The sequence below is a fragment of the Oncorhynchus clarkii genome, chromosome 10 (assembly GCF_045791955.1).
Source record: "Oncorhynchus clarkii lewisi isolate Uvic-CL-2024 chromosome 10, UVic_Ocla_1.0, whole genome shotgun sequence".
NCBI lineage: Eukaryota > Metazoa > Chordata > Actinopteri > Salmoniformes > Salmonidae > Oncorhynchus > Oncorhynchus clarkii.
In genome coordinates this window covers 34,638,756-34,657,174 of record NC_092156.1, presented here as the reverse complement: position 1 = coordinate 34,657,174, position 18,419 = coordinate 34,638,756, and the positions used below count along the sequence as shown (strand labels likewise).

The following is an 18,419-nucleotide window of genomic DNA, read 5'->3' as shown; positions in this document are numbered from 1 at the left end:
TGTCCCCAACGCACTAGACAACCAGTTCTTATAGCCTTTAGCCGTACCCTCATCCGACTCCTCCTCTGTTCCACTGGTGATGTAGAGGTTAACCCAGGCCCTGTAGCCCCTAGTTCCACTCCTATTCCCCAGGCGCTATCCTTTGTTGACTTCTGTAACCGCAAAAGCCTTGGTTTCATGCATCAGAAGCCTCCTCCCTAAGTTTGTTTTACTCAATGCTTTAGCACACTCTGCCAATCCAGATGTCCTAGCCGTGTCTGAATCCTGGCTTAGGAAGGCCACCAAAAATTCCAATATTTCCATCCCCAACGACAACATTTTCCACCAAGATAGAACTGCCAAAGGGAGTGGAGTTGCAAGCTACTGCAGAGTTCCCTGCAGAGTTCTGTCATGCTATCCAGGTCTGTGCACAAACAGTTTGAGGTTCTACTTTTAAAAATCCACCTTTCCAGAAATAAGTCTCTCACTGTTGCCACTTGTTATAGATCCCCCTCAACCCCCAGCTGTGCCCTGGACACCATATGTGAATTAATTGCCCCCCATTTATCTTCAGAGTTTGTACTGTTAGGTGACCTAAACTGGGACATGCTTAACACCCCGGCCGTCCTACAATCTAAGCTAGATGCCCTCAATCTCACAAATTATCATGGAACCCACCAGGTACAACCCTAAATCCGTAAACACGGGCACCTCATAGATATCATCCTGACCAACCTGCCCTTTATATACACCTCTGCAGTCTTCAACCAGGTTCTCAGCGATAACTGCCTCATTGCCTGCATCCGTAATGGGTCAGCGGTCAAATGACCTCCACTCATCACTGTCAAACGCTCCCTGAAAAACTTCAGCGAGCAGGCCTTTTTCATCTACCTGCCCCAGGTATCCTGGAAGGATATTGACCTCATTCCGTCAGTAGAGGATGCCTGGTTATTCTTTAAAAATGCTTTCCTCACTATTTTAAATAAGCATGCCCCGTTCAAAAAAATGTAGAACTAAGAACAGATATAGCCCTTGGTTCACTCCAGACCTAACTGCACTTGACCAGCACAAAAACATCCTGTGGCGTTACTGCATTAGCATCGATTAGCCCTGCGATATGCAACTTTTCAGGGAAGTTAGGAACCAATATACACAGTCAGTTAGGAAAGCAAAGGCTAGCTTTTTCAAACAGAAATTTGCATCCTGTAGCACTAATTCCAAAAAGTTCTGGGACACTGTAAAGTCCATGGAGAATAAGAGCACCTCCTCCCAGCTGCCCACTGCACTGAGACTAGGAAACACTGTCACCACCGATAATCTACAATAATCGAGAATCTCAATAAGCATTTCTTTAAGGCTGGCCATGTTTTCCACCTGGCTACCCCTACCCCGGTCAACAGCACTGCACCCCCCACAGCAACTTGCCCAAGCCTCACCCATTTCTCCTTCACCCAAATCCAGATAGCTGATGTTCTGAAAGAGCTGCAAAATATGGTCCCCTACAAATCAGCTGGGCTAGACAATCTGGACCGTCTCTTTCTAAAATTATCCGCCGTAATTGTTACAACCCCTATTACTAGCCTGTTCAACCTCTCTTTCATATCGTCTGAGATCTCTAAAGATTGGAAAGCTGCCGCGGTCATCCCCCTCTTCAAAGGGGGTGACACTCTAGACCCAAACTGTTACAGACCTATATCTATCCCACCCTGCCTTTCTAAAGTCTTGTTAACAAACAGATCACCGACCATTTAGAATCCCACCGTACCCACCGATTTGATTGATTGCTTCTGTGGACGGGTATATTTTATACAGGTAACAAACTGAGATTAGGAGCACTCCCTTTAAGAGTGTGCTCCTAATCTCAGCTCGTTACCTGTATAAAAGACACCTGGGAGCCAGAAATCTTTCTGATTGAGATGGGGTCAAATACTTATTTCCCTCTTTAAAATGCTAATCAATTTATAACATTTCTGACATGCGTTTTTCTGGATTTTTTTGTTGTTATTCTGTCTCTCACTGTTCAAATAAACCTACCATTAAAATTATAGACGGATCATTTCTTTGTCAGTGGGCAAACGTACAAAATCAGCAGGGGATCAAATACTTTTTTCCCTCACTGTATTTATTGCCTTACCTACTTAATCATACTACATTTGCGCACACTGTATATAGACTTTTCTATTGTGTTATTGACTGTACGTTTGTTTTTCCCATGTGTAACTCTGTGTTGTTTTTTGTCGCACTGCTTTGCTCTATCTTGGCCAGGTCGCAGTTGTAAATGAGAACTTGTTCTCAACTGGCCTACCTGGTTAAATACAGGTGAAATAAATAAAATAAAAATATATATTTCACTCGTTTGCTTATCCCTCTGTGCTGCACAGATCTACTACTCACAGGGATCCTCTCAGGATTCCTCACTCTTGACCCATCCTCCTCTACTTTCTTCACTGCCTCAGCATACGACACCTTCTGCACTACTCTGACTCTGGCCACCTCAACCTGCCTCTCTTTCACCAGACACTTCTGATCCCCAGCAACATAGGCAGCCCTACAGTTGACACAGACAACTCTTTCCACCGAAACAACATAATCCTCTGTCCCATGCACTCCTGCACACTTCTCACATCTTGGAATCTCTTTCCTACACACTGCTGCGACATGACCATAAGCATTTTACCCGAAACACCGATATGGATTCGGCACTTAAGCTCTAACAGGATGACTGATATATCCTAACATGACTCTGATTCAAAACGCAAAAGGACAGAGGACACCTGTGACAACTCTGCTTCACCACACTCCCTATCGGGTCTGCGTCACACCAAACGACGGGCGTCACAAACACCAGGGATGTTCAACTTCAGTTGCTCCACCTCCACACTAAACGGTACCCCAGAAATCAATCATTTCAATGGTGCCATGTTCCTAAGAGCAAATTAAGAAACTGTACTTGACCCGAGTTGCGTGGCCATTCCCTTTTGGCAGAAGAAACACAGACAAACATTACAAGTCCACTTTGAGTTACCTTCACTGATTTAACAGTACTCAACATCTTTTCCACCCAACCTGATACCACACATGGAACAGCCAAAAGGCCTGAATCTCACTCCCACTGGGCCAAACTCAACTTTATTATAACCATGTCCATCGATGCAAGACTCACCGCACCTTTCATCTCACTTAAAACTCCCTCATTCACTTCCATTTTACCTCCAGAACTCGGTCTGGCAGACATCTCACTCTGTTCAGACATCTCACTCTGTTTTTACTTGACCCCAGTCATCTTCGACAGACCATCTCCCTTTTAATCACTATCTTCATCAAATTCAGATTTAACCTCAGCTTTCCTCATTCCCTTTGACCTCTCCTTTCTCTTTGCCCTCCTCCATTCCTCCTCCGAAATCCACTTTTCCATGTTCCTGTCCCAATATTCCTCTTCTACCGGCTTTGCTAGTGGCCTGGTGGCATCCCGACATAACTCCATCTCTTGATCGTCCTGCTCACCTCTGAAACGTGTATTCTCCGGGTGCCAACATTTTGAGAGCATAAGAAGTGTCACAACTCCTTCATCCACCAACCTCAGTCAACGACGGCCCCAAAACCCCAGCCTGTCATTTTCAATGCGACAAAATAATCATAGTGGGCAGAACAAGCAAGGAGGTGGGCAGAGCCATGTATGAGCTAGCGAGATCCTATTGGTGTGTTTGAGTATTTATTTTCATATTTCCATTAGGGAATGCCTACTTCACGAAGTGCACGTTTGCAATAACTCAATTCGCCCTTGCACTCCTTCTAATTTTCAGAAACTTTGGCAAACGGTAAAATCTACAAAACTTAGTCCACTCTGTTCGTAATAGATTCTAGTTTTAGGAACAGAAAAATATATTGAGATCAAAGGTTTCATCGATGAGAAAATTAGCAGAATGTTGTCCGAAATCCATCTCACTCAATCTTCTCCCACTGCCGGCCACTGGGCTTCCTCTCATCACCATATTTGGCTCAGATGAAACATCTGGTGAAACGTCTGGCTCATTGTTCTATCTGTGTCTATACTACTCGGTCTAAACTCTAGAGTCTAGACCATAGGTGTCAGACTCATTCCACGGAGGGCCGAGTGCGGGTTTTTGCTCTCCCCTTGTACTTGATTAATGAATTAAGGTCACTAATTAGTAAGGAACTCCCCACACCTGGTTGTCTAGGGCTTAATTGAAAGGAAAAAACAAAAACCTGCAGACAATAGGTCCTCCATGGAATGAGTTTGACACCCCTGGTCTAGACTGTCAAGTGACAGAAAAGTTGGTGGGTAACTAAAGATAGTTCACTCAGGCCATTTACCATTGGAAAAAATGGTAAGTTCCAGTCTACTTAACTGGGTGTCTCCCATAGACACCAATGCAATAGCAGGTCAGCCTGGTCTACTTGTTTCATTGACTTTCATTGAACCAGAAAACAAAACAAAAAAACAGCGAGCGGCACTTCCTCTTCCATCTCTGATGACAGCCATTGGTGACAGCTCATAACAGGGAGACAATGCATGGAGTGCTTGGCAAGTTTCGGGAAATCATGTCAATCGCAATGTACCAGCTTGGACGCACATTTACATCTTACATGAATGCATGCATTCCAGATATGCATTCTGCGCAAGCCTGCTCATATTAGAAGATAATTATATGATATTCATGTGGTTCATGAGACGTAAAAGCTTATCCTGGCATTGGAAAGCAGTGGAGGCTGCTGAGAGGACAGCTCATAACAATGGTTGGAATGGCGCGAATGGAATGGCATGATGTATTTGATACCATTCCACTGATTCCGCTCCAGCCATTACCATGAGCCCATCCTCCCTAACTAAGGTGTCACCAACCTCCTGTGTTGAAAACATCTGATGTTCTACACACGCCTGCCCAGAATTTGTGTATCTGATACGCTCCTTATATGTCTTCTGACTATGGCTGTGTTCGAAAATGATCATTACTGTAATGTATCATGAGTAAATTGAGACTGACTGATCTACAAATAATAATGAGTAGTTATTTATGATGCAATGTTCTTTGTAGATCAGTAAGTTGGTAGTTGCCTGCACCTTTGGCTGCAATGTCGAACAAGCCCATTGTCTTTTGACTTTCGAGACCATGGGAGGAGGCCTGTAGGTCTAATACTATAGAGATGGAAGGGCCCTTCCGAAAGCGTGTGTTGATTACCACATCTGGCTATTCAGGGGCTGTGGAATATGAAAAGCAAGGTGTGGACTCTCCAAATATTAATAAATATTAAAAGGGACTCACCATAAGCTACATTATCTTGGATATGTTTCTTATTGAGTTGATTATTGATTATATCTCTGGCACATTTCTTAAATAGGCTACACTCTTAGAAAAAAAGATGCTATCTAGAACCTAAAATGGGACTTTCCCCATAAGAGGACCCTTTGAAGAACCTGTTTTGGTTCTAGATAGAACCCTTTTGGTTCAAGGTATAACCATTTTGGGATCCAAGAGTAACCCTTTCCACAGAGTGTTCTACATGGAATCCAAAAGGGTTCTACCTAGAATCAAAAAGGGTTGTACCTCTAAGCAAAAATATGTATCCTATGGGGACAACCGAAGAACCCTTTTGGGACACTTTTTTCTAAAAGTGTAGATCTACTGGTGCTCTATATGCCTAGCGTCACCTGTTTCCCTTCAAAGGGCCACAAACTATCATGGTCCAAACACTCCAAGACAGTTGTGAAGAGGGCATGACAACACCTTTTCCCCTCAGGAGACTGAAAAGATTTGGCATGGGTCCCAAGATCTTCAAAAAGTTCTACAGCTGCACCACCGAGAGCATCATGACCGGTTGCATCACCACCTGGTATGGCAACTGCTTGACATTTGACCGTAAAGCCGCTACAGAGGGTAATGCATAAGGCCCAGCACATCACTGGGGCCAAGCTTCCTGACATCTAGGACCTAAACTCAGAAAAAAAGAAACGTCCCTTTTTCAGGACCCTGTCTTTCAAAGATAATTCGTAAAAATCCAAATAACTTCACAGATCTTCATTGTAAAGGTTTTTTTTCCCATGCTTGTTCAATGAACCATAAACAATTAATGAACATCCACCTGTGGAACGGTCGTTAAAACACTAACAGCTTACAGATGGAAGGCAATTAAGGTCAAAGTTATGAAAACTTAGGACACTAAAGAGGCCTTTCTATTGACTCTGAAAAACACCAAAAGAGAGATGCCCAGGGTCCCTGCTCATCTGTGTGAACATGCCTTAGGCATGCTTCAAGGAGGCATGAGGACTGCAGATGTGGCCAGGGCAATAAATTGCAATGTTTGTACTGTGAGATGCCGAAGACAGCGCTACAGGGTGACAGGACAGACAGCTGATCGTCCTCGCAGTGGCAGACCACATGTAACTCCACCTGCACAGGATCGGTACATCCGAACATCACACCTGCGGGACAAGTACAGGATGGCAACAACATCTGCCCGAGTTACACCAGGAAATCATAATCCCTCCATCAGTGCTCAGACGGTCCGCAATAGGCTGAGAGAGGCTGGACTGAGGGCTTGTAGGCCTGTTGTAAGGCAGGTCGTCACCAGACATCACCGGTAACAACGTTGCCTATGGGCACAAACCCACCGTCGCTGGACGGACCAGAGAGGACTGGCAAAAAGTGCTCTTCACTGACAAGTCGCGGTTTTGTCTCACCAGGGGCGATGGTCGGATTCGCGTTTATCGTCGAAGGAATGAGCATTACACTGAGGCCTGTACTCTGGAGCGGGATCGATTTGGAGGTGGAGGGTCCATCATGGTCTGGGGCGGTGTGTCACAGCATCATCAGACTGAGCTTGTTGTCATTGCAGGCAATCTCAACGCTGTGCGTTACAGGGAAGACATCCTCCTGCAGAATCATCCTGACATGACCCTCCAGCATGACAATGCCACCAGCCATACTGCTTGTTCTGTGCGTGATTTCCTGCAAGACAGGAATGTCAGTGTTCTGCCATGGCCAGCGAAAAGCCCGGATCTCAATCCCATTGAGCATGTCTGGGACCTGTTGGATCGGATGATGAGGGCTAGGGCAATTCCCCCCAGAAATGTCCAGGAACTTGCAGGTGCCTTGGTGGAAGATTGGGGTAACATCTCACAGCAAGAACTGGTAAATCTGGTGCAGTCCATGAGGAGGAGATGCACTGCAATACTTAATGCAGCTGGTGGCCACACCAGATACTGACTGTTACTTTTGATTTTGACCCCCCCTTTGTTCAGGGACACATTATTCAATTTATGTTAGTCACATGTCTCAGTTGTTGAATCTTGTTATGTTCATACAGTGAAGGAAAAAAGTATTTGATCCCCTGCTGATTTTGTACGTTTGCCCACTGACAAAGAAATTATCAGTCTATAATTTTAATGGTAGGTTTATTTGAACAGTGAGAGACAGAATAACAACAACAAAAAATCCAGAATAACGCATGTCAAAAATGTTATAAATTGATTTGCATTTTAATGAGGTAAATAAGTATTTGACCTCTCTGCCAAACATGACTTAGTACTTGGTGGCAAAACCCTTGTTGGCAATCACAGAGGTCAGATGTTTCTTGTAGTTGGCCACCAGGTTTGCACACATCTCAGGAGGGATTTTGTCCCACTCCTCTTTGCAGATCTTCTCCAAGTCATTAAGGTTTCGAGGCTGACATTTGGCAACTCGAACCTTCAGCTCCCTCCACAGATATTCTATGGGATTAAGGTCTGGAGACTGGCTAGGCCACTCCAGGACCTTAATGTGCTTCTTCTTGAACCACTCCTTTGTTGCCTTGGCCGTGTGTTTTGGGTCATTGTCATGCTGGAATACCCACTCACGACCCATTTTCAATGCCCTGGCTGAGGGAAGGAGGTTCTCACCCAAGATTTGATGGTACATAGCCCCATCCATCATCCCTTTGATGCGGTGAAGTTGTCCCATCCCCTTAGCAGAAAAACACCCCCAAAGTATAATGTTTCCACCTCCATGTTTGATGATGGGGATGGTGTTCTTGGGGTCAAATGCAGCATTCCTCCTCCTCCAAACACGGCGAGTTGAGTTGATGCCAAAGAGCTCCATTTTGGTCTCATCTGACCACAACCCTTTCACCCAGTTGTCCTCTGAATCATTCAGATGTTCATTGGCAAACTTCAGATGGGCATGTATATGTGCTTTCTTGAGCAGGGGGACCTTGCGGGCGCTGCAGGATTTCAGTCCTTCACGGCGTAGTGTGTTACCTATTGTTTTCTTGGTGACTATGGTCCCAGCTGCCTTGAGATCATTGACAAGATCCTCCCGTGTAGTTCTGGGCTGATTCCTCACCATTCTCACGATCATTGCAGCTCCACGAGATGAGATCTTGCATGGAGCTCCAGGCCGAGGGAGATTGACAGTTATTTTGTGTTTCTTCCATTTGCGAATAATCGCACCAACTGTTGTCACCTTCTCACCAAGCTGCTTGGCGATGGTCTTGTAGCCCATTCCAGCCTTGTGTAGGTCTACAATCTTGTCCCTGACATTCTTGGAGAGCTCTTTGGTCTTGGCCATGGTGGAGAGTTTGGAATCTGATTAATTGATTGCTTTTGTGGACGGGTGTCTTTTATACAGGTAACAAACTGAGATTAGGAGCACTCCCTTTAAGAGTGTGCTCCTAATCTTAGCTCGTTACCTGTATAAAAGACACCTGGGAGCCAGAAATCTTTCTGATTGAGATGGGGTCAAATACTTATTTCCCTCATTAAAATGCTAATCAATTTATAACATTTTTGACATGCGTTTTTCTGGATTTTGTTGTTGTTATTCTGTCTCTCACTGTTAAAATAAATCTACCATTAAAATTATAGACTGATCATTTCTTTGACAGTGGGCAAACGTACAAAATCAGCAGGGGATCAAATACTTTTTTCCCTCACTGTACAAATATTTACACATGTTCAGTTTGCTGAAAATAAACGCAGCTGACAGTGAGAGGACGTTTCTTTTTTTGCTGAGTTTATGTACTAGGTGGTGTCAGAGGAAGGCCCCAAAAATTGTCAAAGACTCCAGTCACCCAATTCACAGACTGTTCTCTCTGCTACCGCATGACAAGTGGTACCAGAGCACCAAGTCTAGGACAAAAAGGCTCCTTAACAGCTTCTACCCCCAAGCCATAAGACTGTTGAACGATTAATCAAATGGCCACCGGGACTATTTACTGCTACACGCTGTTTATTATCTATGAATAGTCACTTTACAAATGACCTCGACTAACCTGTACCACGCACATTGACTTGGTATTGGTACCCCCTGTATATTGCCTGGAAATTGTTATGTCATTTTGTTGTATTACTTATTTGTATTTATTTATTTAAACTTTATTTAGTAAATATTTTCTTAACTCTATTTCTTGAACTGCATTTTTGGTTAACGCTTGCAAGTAAGCATTTCACGGTAAGGTGTTGTATTCAGCCCATGTCGGCTGGCCCTCGCGACATATTCGTCGCCAGACCCACTGGCTCCAGGTCATCTACAAGTCCATGCTAGGTAAAGCTCCGCCTTATCTCGGTTCACTGGTCACGATGGCAACACCCACCCGTAGCACGCGCTCCAGCAGGTGTATCTCACTGATCATCCCTAAAGCCAACACCTCATTTGGCCGCCTTTCGTTCCAGTTCTCTGCTGCCTGTGACTGGAACGAATTGCAAAAATCGCTGAAGTTGGAGACTTTTATCTCCCTCACCAACTTCAAACATCTGCTATCTGAGCAGCTAACCGATCGCTGCAGCTGTACATAGTCTATCGGTAAATAGCCCACCCAATTTTACCTACCTCATCCCCATACTGTTTATATTTATTTACTTTTCTGCTCTTTTGCACACCAATATCTCTACCTGTACATGACCATCTGATCATTTATCACTCCAGTGTTAATCTGCAAAATTGTAATTATTCGCCTACCTCCTCATGCCTTTTGCACACAATGTATATAGACTCTCTTTTTTTTCTACTGTGTTATTGACTTGTTTATTGTTTACTCCATGTGTAACTCTGTGTTGTCTGTTCACACTGCTATGCTTTATCTTGGCCAGGTCGCAGTTGCAAATGAGAACTTGTTCTCAACTAGCCTACCTGGTTAAATAAAGGTGAAATAAAAAATAAATAAAAATAAAAATGTGACGAATATCATTTGATTTGATTTGAAAGGGTATAAAGCACAAAAGGTTGGCCTTTAACTAATGGTAAAATTAAGTTAAGAGTATGAGTCGAATAGAGAATACATAAAAAATGTTATTTATTTATCTAGAAAGGATATTACACATATGCACTCAGCTATTTTCGATTTAGGCAGCACCCCGCACCTCTCTGATTCAGAGGGGTTGGGTTAAATGCGAAAGACACATTTCAGTGGAATGCATTCAGTTGTGCAACTGACTAGGTATCCCCCTTTCCCTATCTTTTCTCTCATTTCGTCCATCTCCCTGGTTTGGAGCTTAGGCCTACACAGTAGCCTAATGGATATGATTCTTTCTACGATAGCGATATTTGCATACAGTTGAAGTCAGAAGTTTACATACACCTTAGCCAAATACATTTAAATGTAGTTTTTTGCAATTCCTGACATTTAATCTGAGTAAAAAATCCCTATTTTAGGTCAGTTAGGATCACCACTTTATTTTAAGAATGTTAAATGTCAGAATAATAGTAGAGAGAATTATTTATTTCAGCTTTTATTTCTTTCATCACATTCCCAGTGGGTCAGAAGTTTACATACACTCAATTAGTATTTGGTAGCATTGCCTTTAAATTGTTTAACTTGGGTCAAATGTTTCAGTTAGCCTTCCACAAACTTCCCACAATAAGTTGGGTGAATTTTGGCCCATTCCTCCTGACAGAGATGGTGTAACTGAATCAGGTTTGTAGGCCTCCTTGCTCGCACACGCTTTTTCAGTTCTGACAACAAATTCTCTATCAGATTGAGGTCAGGGCTTTGTCATGGCCACCTTGACTTTGTTGTCCTTAAGCCATTTTGCCACAACTTTGGAAGTATGCTTGAGGTCATTGTCCATTTGGAAGACCCATTTGCGACCAAGCTTTAACTTCCTGACAGATGTCTTGATATGTTGTTTCAATAAATCCACATAATTTTCCTCCCTCAAACAGTTCTATTTTTGTTTCATCAGACCTGAGGACATTTCTCCAAAAAGTATGATTTTTGTCTCCATGTGCCGTTGCAAACCGTAGTCTGGCTTTTTTATGGCGGTTTTGGAGCAGTGGCTTCTTCCTTGCTGAGCGGTCCTTCAGGTTATGTCGATATAGGATTTGTTTTACTGTGGATATAGATACTTTTGTACCTGTTTCCTCCAGCATCATCACAAGGTCCTTTACTGTTGTTCTGGGATTGATTCGCACCAAAGTACGTTCATCTCTAGGAGACAGAATGCGTCTCCTTCCTGAGTGGTATGATGGCTGTGTGGTCCCATGATCTTTTTACTTGCGTACTATTGTTTGTACAGATGGATGTGGTACCTTCAGTCGTTTGAAAATTGCTCCCAAGGATGAACCAGACTTATGGAGGTCTACCATTTTTTATTCAAAAGTCTTGGCTGAATTCTTTTGATTTTCCCATGATGTCAAGCAAAGAGGCACTGAGTTTGAAGGTAGGCCTTGAAATACAGCCAGGGTACACCTCCAATTGACTCAAATATGTAAATCAGAAGCTTCTAAAGCCATAACATCATTTTCTGGAATTTTCCAAGCTGTTTAAAGGCACAGTCAACTTAGTGTATGTAAACTTCTGACCCACTGCAATTGTGATACACTGAATGATAAGTGAAATAATCTGTCTGTAAACAACTGTTGGAGAAATGACTTGTGTCATGCACAAAGTAGATGTTCTAACCGACTTGCCAAAACTTTAGTTTGTTAACAACAAAATTGTGGAGTGGTTGAAAACCGAGTTTTAATGACTCCAACCTAAGTGTATGTAAACTTCCGACTTTAACTGTATAACCACGGAGAGCCTATGGCTACATACAGACAAAGAATACACTTATACAAACATTTCTCAGGAGGGACCAGGAATGCACAACTTTTTATATTACCTGTAACAAAGCATGTAATGGACTGTTGACTGCATGACTGAGACCCCAAGCATTGAACCCCTCCCTGCGTTGTAACTGACATTGTAGAAGCCGCAAGTACAATGAAGATATCTCTAGCCTGCAGGAATCCATTGATAAGCCTCACCACCTCACAAACATTCAGCAACATGGCAACATGGGCAGTTAAGAGTTCAGCTCAAAGTCAACAGAAACTTTAGCACCACTGTTCAACTGAACAGCAATGCGCTCAGGCCCACACACCTTTTAGCACCGTGGACAGGCCCGCGACCAGCATGAAGTAGGCTAGCCTAAACAGAAGACTGACAGTTGATTCAGCACCATGCCACTGAACAGCGCTGCGCTCATGAGCACGGTAGTTCAGCACCATGGACAATACCGCAAAGGCGAAAAGCTAAGTAAAGAGAAGACCATCTAGATTCAGCACCACAGCTTCTGAACAGCGCCGCACCCAGGCAGCTCATATCCTGAGTGAACATTTTAAACCTCTAATTGTAGGCGGAAAGCCTGCTGACAGATTACATACTTTGCTATTGTTTCCATTCCCCTTTCCAGTCCCCCCTGAACTTTAGAATTGCGAATTTGTAGGAAATAAATAGAACATAACTGCAAAACTGCTCTCAGGCTCTTTGGTATCCCGTTACACCCTGAGAGTGTTCAGCTTCTGAGAATAAATCTGCTACATGTTTCCCTTCTTCACATGCCAACCTGTCATATAAGACAGTGATGATGGTGCAGCCATTTTCAAAGGTGCTTCTATTTATAGATTAAGAGGCGAGTGATGGGATGGAGAGGAGAAACTAGGCGGGATTGAAGGAATACCAACATGAAAGTAAGCCTTAGAGAACTTTAGGCTAAATAGGCAACTATTATAGAGTGGTAATTGAATAGACTGGCTATCTGTTTAAAAAAGATCATAGTGGAATGTCAAACAGTTTTGGGACACTTCCACCGCCGACAAAATCCCAATTTAACTCAATCCCAATTCAGTTTGCAGTTCACAATATTGAAAATACAGACCTCAGGATGGGAAATAGGACTAGCCTAACGAAGTGACAGGGTTAATGCCTGTAATAAACTGTTCATGAGTAGGCTATAACTGGCTAATCGGCAACGTCCTGAAATGGTTTAATGTATTTCTGAATAATTGTTTTGACCCTGTCTGTTGAAGTTCAATGAGTTTGGTGTGAATATGTGTCATGTCAACCGGTGCACAATGTGCTTTTCGCAAGCCGTGTGTTATTTTATGTGTGAATGTAATGTTGTAGCCTATGTCTGTCAGTTCCTAAGGTGAAGATGGGCTGCTATTGGGGATGTGCGTTTAGGAATGCACACGCTGTCAGTCTGTTACGTCTGCAACGAGTCCGCAGACGAAATTGTAAATAGCCTCCTGGAGCCGAGTCAGTTGATAGAGGTGGAGAAAAGGGCAGACATATAAATTTTGAAAAAAAACGACGTATAGAAAATTCGTAGGCTACTCGGTCAGGCGGGCAGATATGTCGACTCGACCATCGAAAAAACGACGTCACATCGGGTTGAACGAGACGCGCATTATATAATCTTCATAAACCTGCCTCGTTGCATCCGTTTTTTTTTATCAACCAATGGCCTCTTCTGGACAGCTATGCATATGAATATAAATGCAAATATCTGGTAGCGCACTGCTTGAACCGAAATGTCTGTGTTTATTTGTGCTGTTGTTATTTTCAGCCAAAACCATCCATGTTTCATCTGATGGTTCCGAAAAGGCGCATAATTTAATAGCATTACATTATTTTATTTGTGAATGGGGTTTATCCCTCTGTTTTTTTGGAGAGGAACATTTTTATAACGTCGCAATGAACTGCATCATGGATTTCAATCAGATTTCTTAGGGTATGGTGCCGGTTTAATCGGTGGAAAGAGGGAAACGCTGTTCATGTAAACAAGAACCGAGAATCCTCTCAGATCCGCCCCATTTATTTATTATATCTTTCAGTATTTCTTGACACATTTGGAAAAGACGGCAATGTCATCATCAACATCACGGCGTGGTTTTGTTGTTGTCTGATTTTACTACTGGATATCGGCAGTTACCCCTGCGCCAAGCCATACATCAGTATTTCTATAAGGTAATGCCTTTACCTTCATTTCCCATACCATGTTATAGGAACAGCAAATGTTGCCCCAAACACCATAGATTAAATCAGATCCCTTAAATAGGTTTTTGCATACAGCCTTCCTTACTGCATGTGAAGTCAATGTAAATAGGAGCTAGAGGTCGGTGCAAGTTGTTTTTCCACAATAATTTACATGTATGCAATTTCTGCTGTAGCACACGTAGGCATGGTAGATGATATATCGTGTGTTTGTATGCTATGCCATTTCCCACAGAAACTCTAGTCAGCATGTCTGCTTTATTGGCGATAGAATAAAGATAACGTATCCAATGTTTTAGTACTGTGCGTTTAACTTCAGTCGTGACGTGACTAGTGCTCGTAAATATTTCACAGAAAAACAAAAAAGTCCAGCAGCTGACTTGTGATGATGGATCCCATGCACGGTATCTTTCTAATCATATTTTAACGGATGGCTTTGTCAAAAAACCTCTTATCAGACGTGGTCATCGCGTAAACATACCGACAGTGTCGTTGGAATTCATAATAATGACATTGTTTCTGTTGTTTATGTGAATAAATGTGTAGACATTAGGCCTACGCACCGCGTCTGTGCGCGTAGTCAGGTGAATGGGTTTATCATGCGCGCGTCTATGGGGTGTTGGGGTTGGGGATGTGCTCGTCTGGCTGGGATGATAATTTATTTTGAGTTCATGAAGCTATTTTGATATCAGTGCTTTAGCTAATATAATTTCGTCTTAAACACATTTAATGACAGCGTGAGAATGCATATGCCACATGTACAGAATGCATCTATCAAGCTGGTCGTTAAATTGGACAAACAGAGGCGTGGGGGCGTGGCGTGTGTAACATTTTAGTGCTGGATACGCTGAGACGTGACGAGTACTCAGATACACCTTTCAGGATAAAATATTTGTATTGCAGACTGAGAAATTAACACAGAATATAGGCCTATTAAATTACAGGAGGGAGTTTGGTGTGGTGGGGGATTCCAATATACACTATCTGTAAGTTATTTGTGTGACTGTGACTGCAGCCATTTGTCTCCACCCTTGTATAGAAAAGCTCCATGTGGAGCTTTTCCATACAAGCATATTTTCTATGCCAATACTTGTAAATAATTGTATTTGAATACCAGGGTGTAGTGAGGAGTTTTAGCTTGGGGAAGGAAGCTTTGATAAAAATGAAAAGATAAGAAGCTCCACATGATAAGAAACTCCACATGTACAATGATGTCTACACATGTCTGGAGGCTAACAATTTATGTGACTGAATCCAATTCCATGTCCTGTCACAAGTCCCCACTGTATGTACAGTTGAAGTTGGAAGTTTACAAACACTTAGGTTGGAGTCATTAAAACTAGTTTTTTCAAACACTCCACAATTGTCTTGTTAACAAACTATAGTTTTGGCAAGTCGGTTAAGACATCTACTTTGTGCATGACACAAGTCATTTTTCCAACAATTGTTTACAGACAGATTATTTCACTTATCATTCAGTGTATCACAATTGCAGTGGGTCAGAAGTTTCCAAACGCCTGAAGGTACCACATTCATCTGTATAAAAAATAGTACAAAAGTATAAACACCATGGGACCACGCAGCCGTCATACCGCTCAGGAAGGAGATGTCTCCTAGAGATGAACGTACTTTGGTGCAAAAAGTGCAAATCAATCCCAGAACAACAGCAAAGGACCTTGTGAAGATGCTGGAGGAAGCAGGTACAAAAGTATCTATATCCACAGTAAAACGAGTCCTATATCGACATAACCTGAAAGGCCGCTCAGCAAGGAGAAGCCACTGCTCCAAAACCGCCATAAAAAAGCCAGACTACGGTTTGCAACTGCACAAGGGGACAAAGATCATACTTTTTGGAGAAATATCCTCTGGTCTGATGAAACAAAAATAAAACTGTTTGGCCACAATAACATCGTTATGTTTGGAGGAAAAAGGGGGAGGCTTGCAAGCGGAAGAACACCATCCCAACCGTGAAGCACGGGGGTGGCAGCATCATGTTGTGGCAGTGCTTTGCTGCAGGAGGGACTGGTGCACTTCATAAAATAGATGGCATCATGAGGGAGGAAAATTATGTGGATATATTGAAGAAACATCTGAAGACATCAGTCAGGAAGTTAAAGTTTGGTCGGAAATGGTTCTTCCAAATGAACAATGACCCCAAGCATACTTCCAAAGTTGTGGCAAAATGGCTTAAGGACAACAAAGTCAAGGTATTGGAGTGGTCATGACAAAGCCCTGACCTCAATCCGATAGAACATTTGTTGTCAGAACTGAAAAAGCGTGTGCGAGCAAGGAGGCCTACAAACCTGATTCAGTTACAGCAGCTCTGTCAGGAGGAATGGGCCAAAATTCACCCAACTTATTGTGGGAAGCTTGTGGAAGGCTACCCGAAACGCTTGACCCAAGTTAAAGGCAATGCTCCCAAATACTAATTGAGTGTATGTAAACTTCTGACCCACTGGGAATGTGATGAAAGAAATAAATGCTGAAATAAATAATTCTCTCTACTATTATTCTTCTGACATTTCACATTCTTAAAATAAAGTTGTGATCCTAACTGAGCTAAGACAGGGAATTTTTACTCAGATGAAATGTCCAGAATTGTGAAAAACTGAGTTTAAATGTATTTGGCTAAGGTGTATGTAAACTTCCGACTTCAACTGTATGTTCCTATGAGTGTACATGTGCAGTAATATGTGTCTGATTTGTGGTCATTTTCATTTAATTTCTGGTCAGTTGAATTTAACATCAACTTCCAGTGCAATGCCTGAATTGACTGGCATCAAGATGGCAAACTGCTTCTTACTCGCTTGTGTGTTTGTTTGACAATTTTCTGCTATCGTGAAAGTTTACATACATATTGGTATTATACTATAAATGTGCATGCATATGTCGGGATTTGATCATATTTTTATATGAAAATCAATCTCCATATAGGTATTTATGTGCGTGTGTCTCTGTGTATGTCTATATTATTATAGGATACCAATGTATCCTAAAATATTGTTGAAAACAAAACTTAAAAGCATTAAGTAGCCTAGTGGTTAGAGCTTTGGGCCAGTAACCGAAAGGTTGCTAAATCAAATCCCTGCCCTGACAATGTGTAAAAACCTGTCGTTCTGCCCCTGAACAAGGCAGTTAACCCACTGTTCCTAGGCCTTCATTGTAAATAAGAATTTGTTCTTAACTGACTTTCCTAGTTAAATAAAGATAAAATGGTAGAAAAAGTATCATCATCCTCACCCAAAGTCCCTAAACTCCTCCAGTGTTCAGTGATTATAGCAACAAGATCATCTATAGAAACTCCTAGTGGTTGTGGATTAGAACACACAGCCTACATATTTCTCTTCCTACTAAGGTGGCTGATGCCACCGAACCCTTTCTCCCTGAATGTCACAGAATTCTGTTTTTTTTTCTTTGCCAATGCTACCATCCACCTGAGAAAGGACAGTTACAGTGGAGTCGATGGACCTAATGAACCCTCTCTATATTGAGCAGCTTCTGACTGAAAGTACATGAATGAAAAGCACATGTTTCAGCAGCATTGCAGGAACCCTCACATTCATTTTGACATCCATTTCCAGATATCAATGAGTAGGATGCAAACAGCGACACCGGCGTGGATAGTGTTGTGCCTTCAGAAAGATTTCATACTCCTTGACTTATTCCACATTTTGTTGTGTCACAGTCTAATTTCAAAATGGATTAAATATATGTTTTTCTCACCTATTTACACACAATACCCCATCATGACAAAGAGAAAACATGTTTTTAAAATCTCCTGCAAATGTATTGAAAATTAAATGCATTAATATCTCATTTACATAAGTATTCAAACTCTCTAAAGGCTTTCCACACTTGGATTGTGCAACATTTGCCCATTATTCTTTTCAAAATTCTTCAAGACCTATCAAATTGGTTGTTGACCATTGTTAGACAACCAATTTAAGTCTGTGTCATACATTTTCAAGTAGATTTAAGTCAAAACTTTAACTCGGCCACTCAGGAACATTCACTGTCTTCTTGTTAAGCAACTCCAGTGTAGATTTGGCCTTGTGTTTTAGGTTATTGTCCTGCTGAAAGGTAAATTCATCTACCAGTGTCTGGTGGAAAGCAGACTGAACCAGGTTTTCCTCTAGGATTTTGCCTGTGCTTAGCTCCATTCCGTTTCTTTTTTTATCCTGAAATAC

At 42.3% G+C, this 18,419-nt stretch overlaps 1 protein-coding gene across 1 annotated transcript in view; it reads left to right on the top strand.

Annotated features, from left to right (window-relative positions):
* Window positions 1–14,128: 14,128 nt before the first annotated feature.
* Window positions 14,129–18,419, top strand: part of LOC139419520 (neuronal tyrosine-phosphorylated phosphoinositide-3-kinase adapter 1-like) — a 124,572-nt gene continuing 120,281 nt past the window's right edge. The window contains exon 1 of the mRNA XM_071169479.1: window positions 14,129–14,205. The gene's annotated coding sequence lies outside the window, so the exon portion shown is untranslated. The remainder of the gene's footprint in view (window positions 14,206–18,419) is intronic.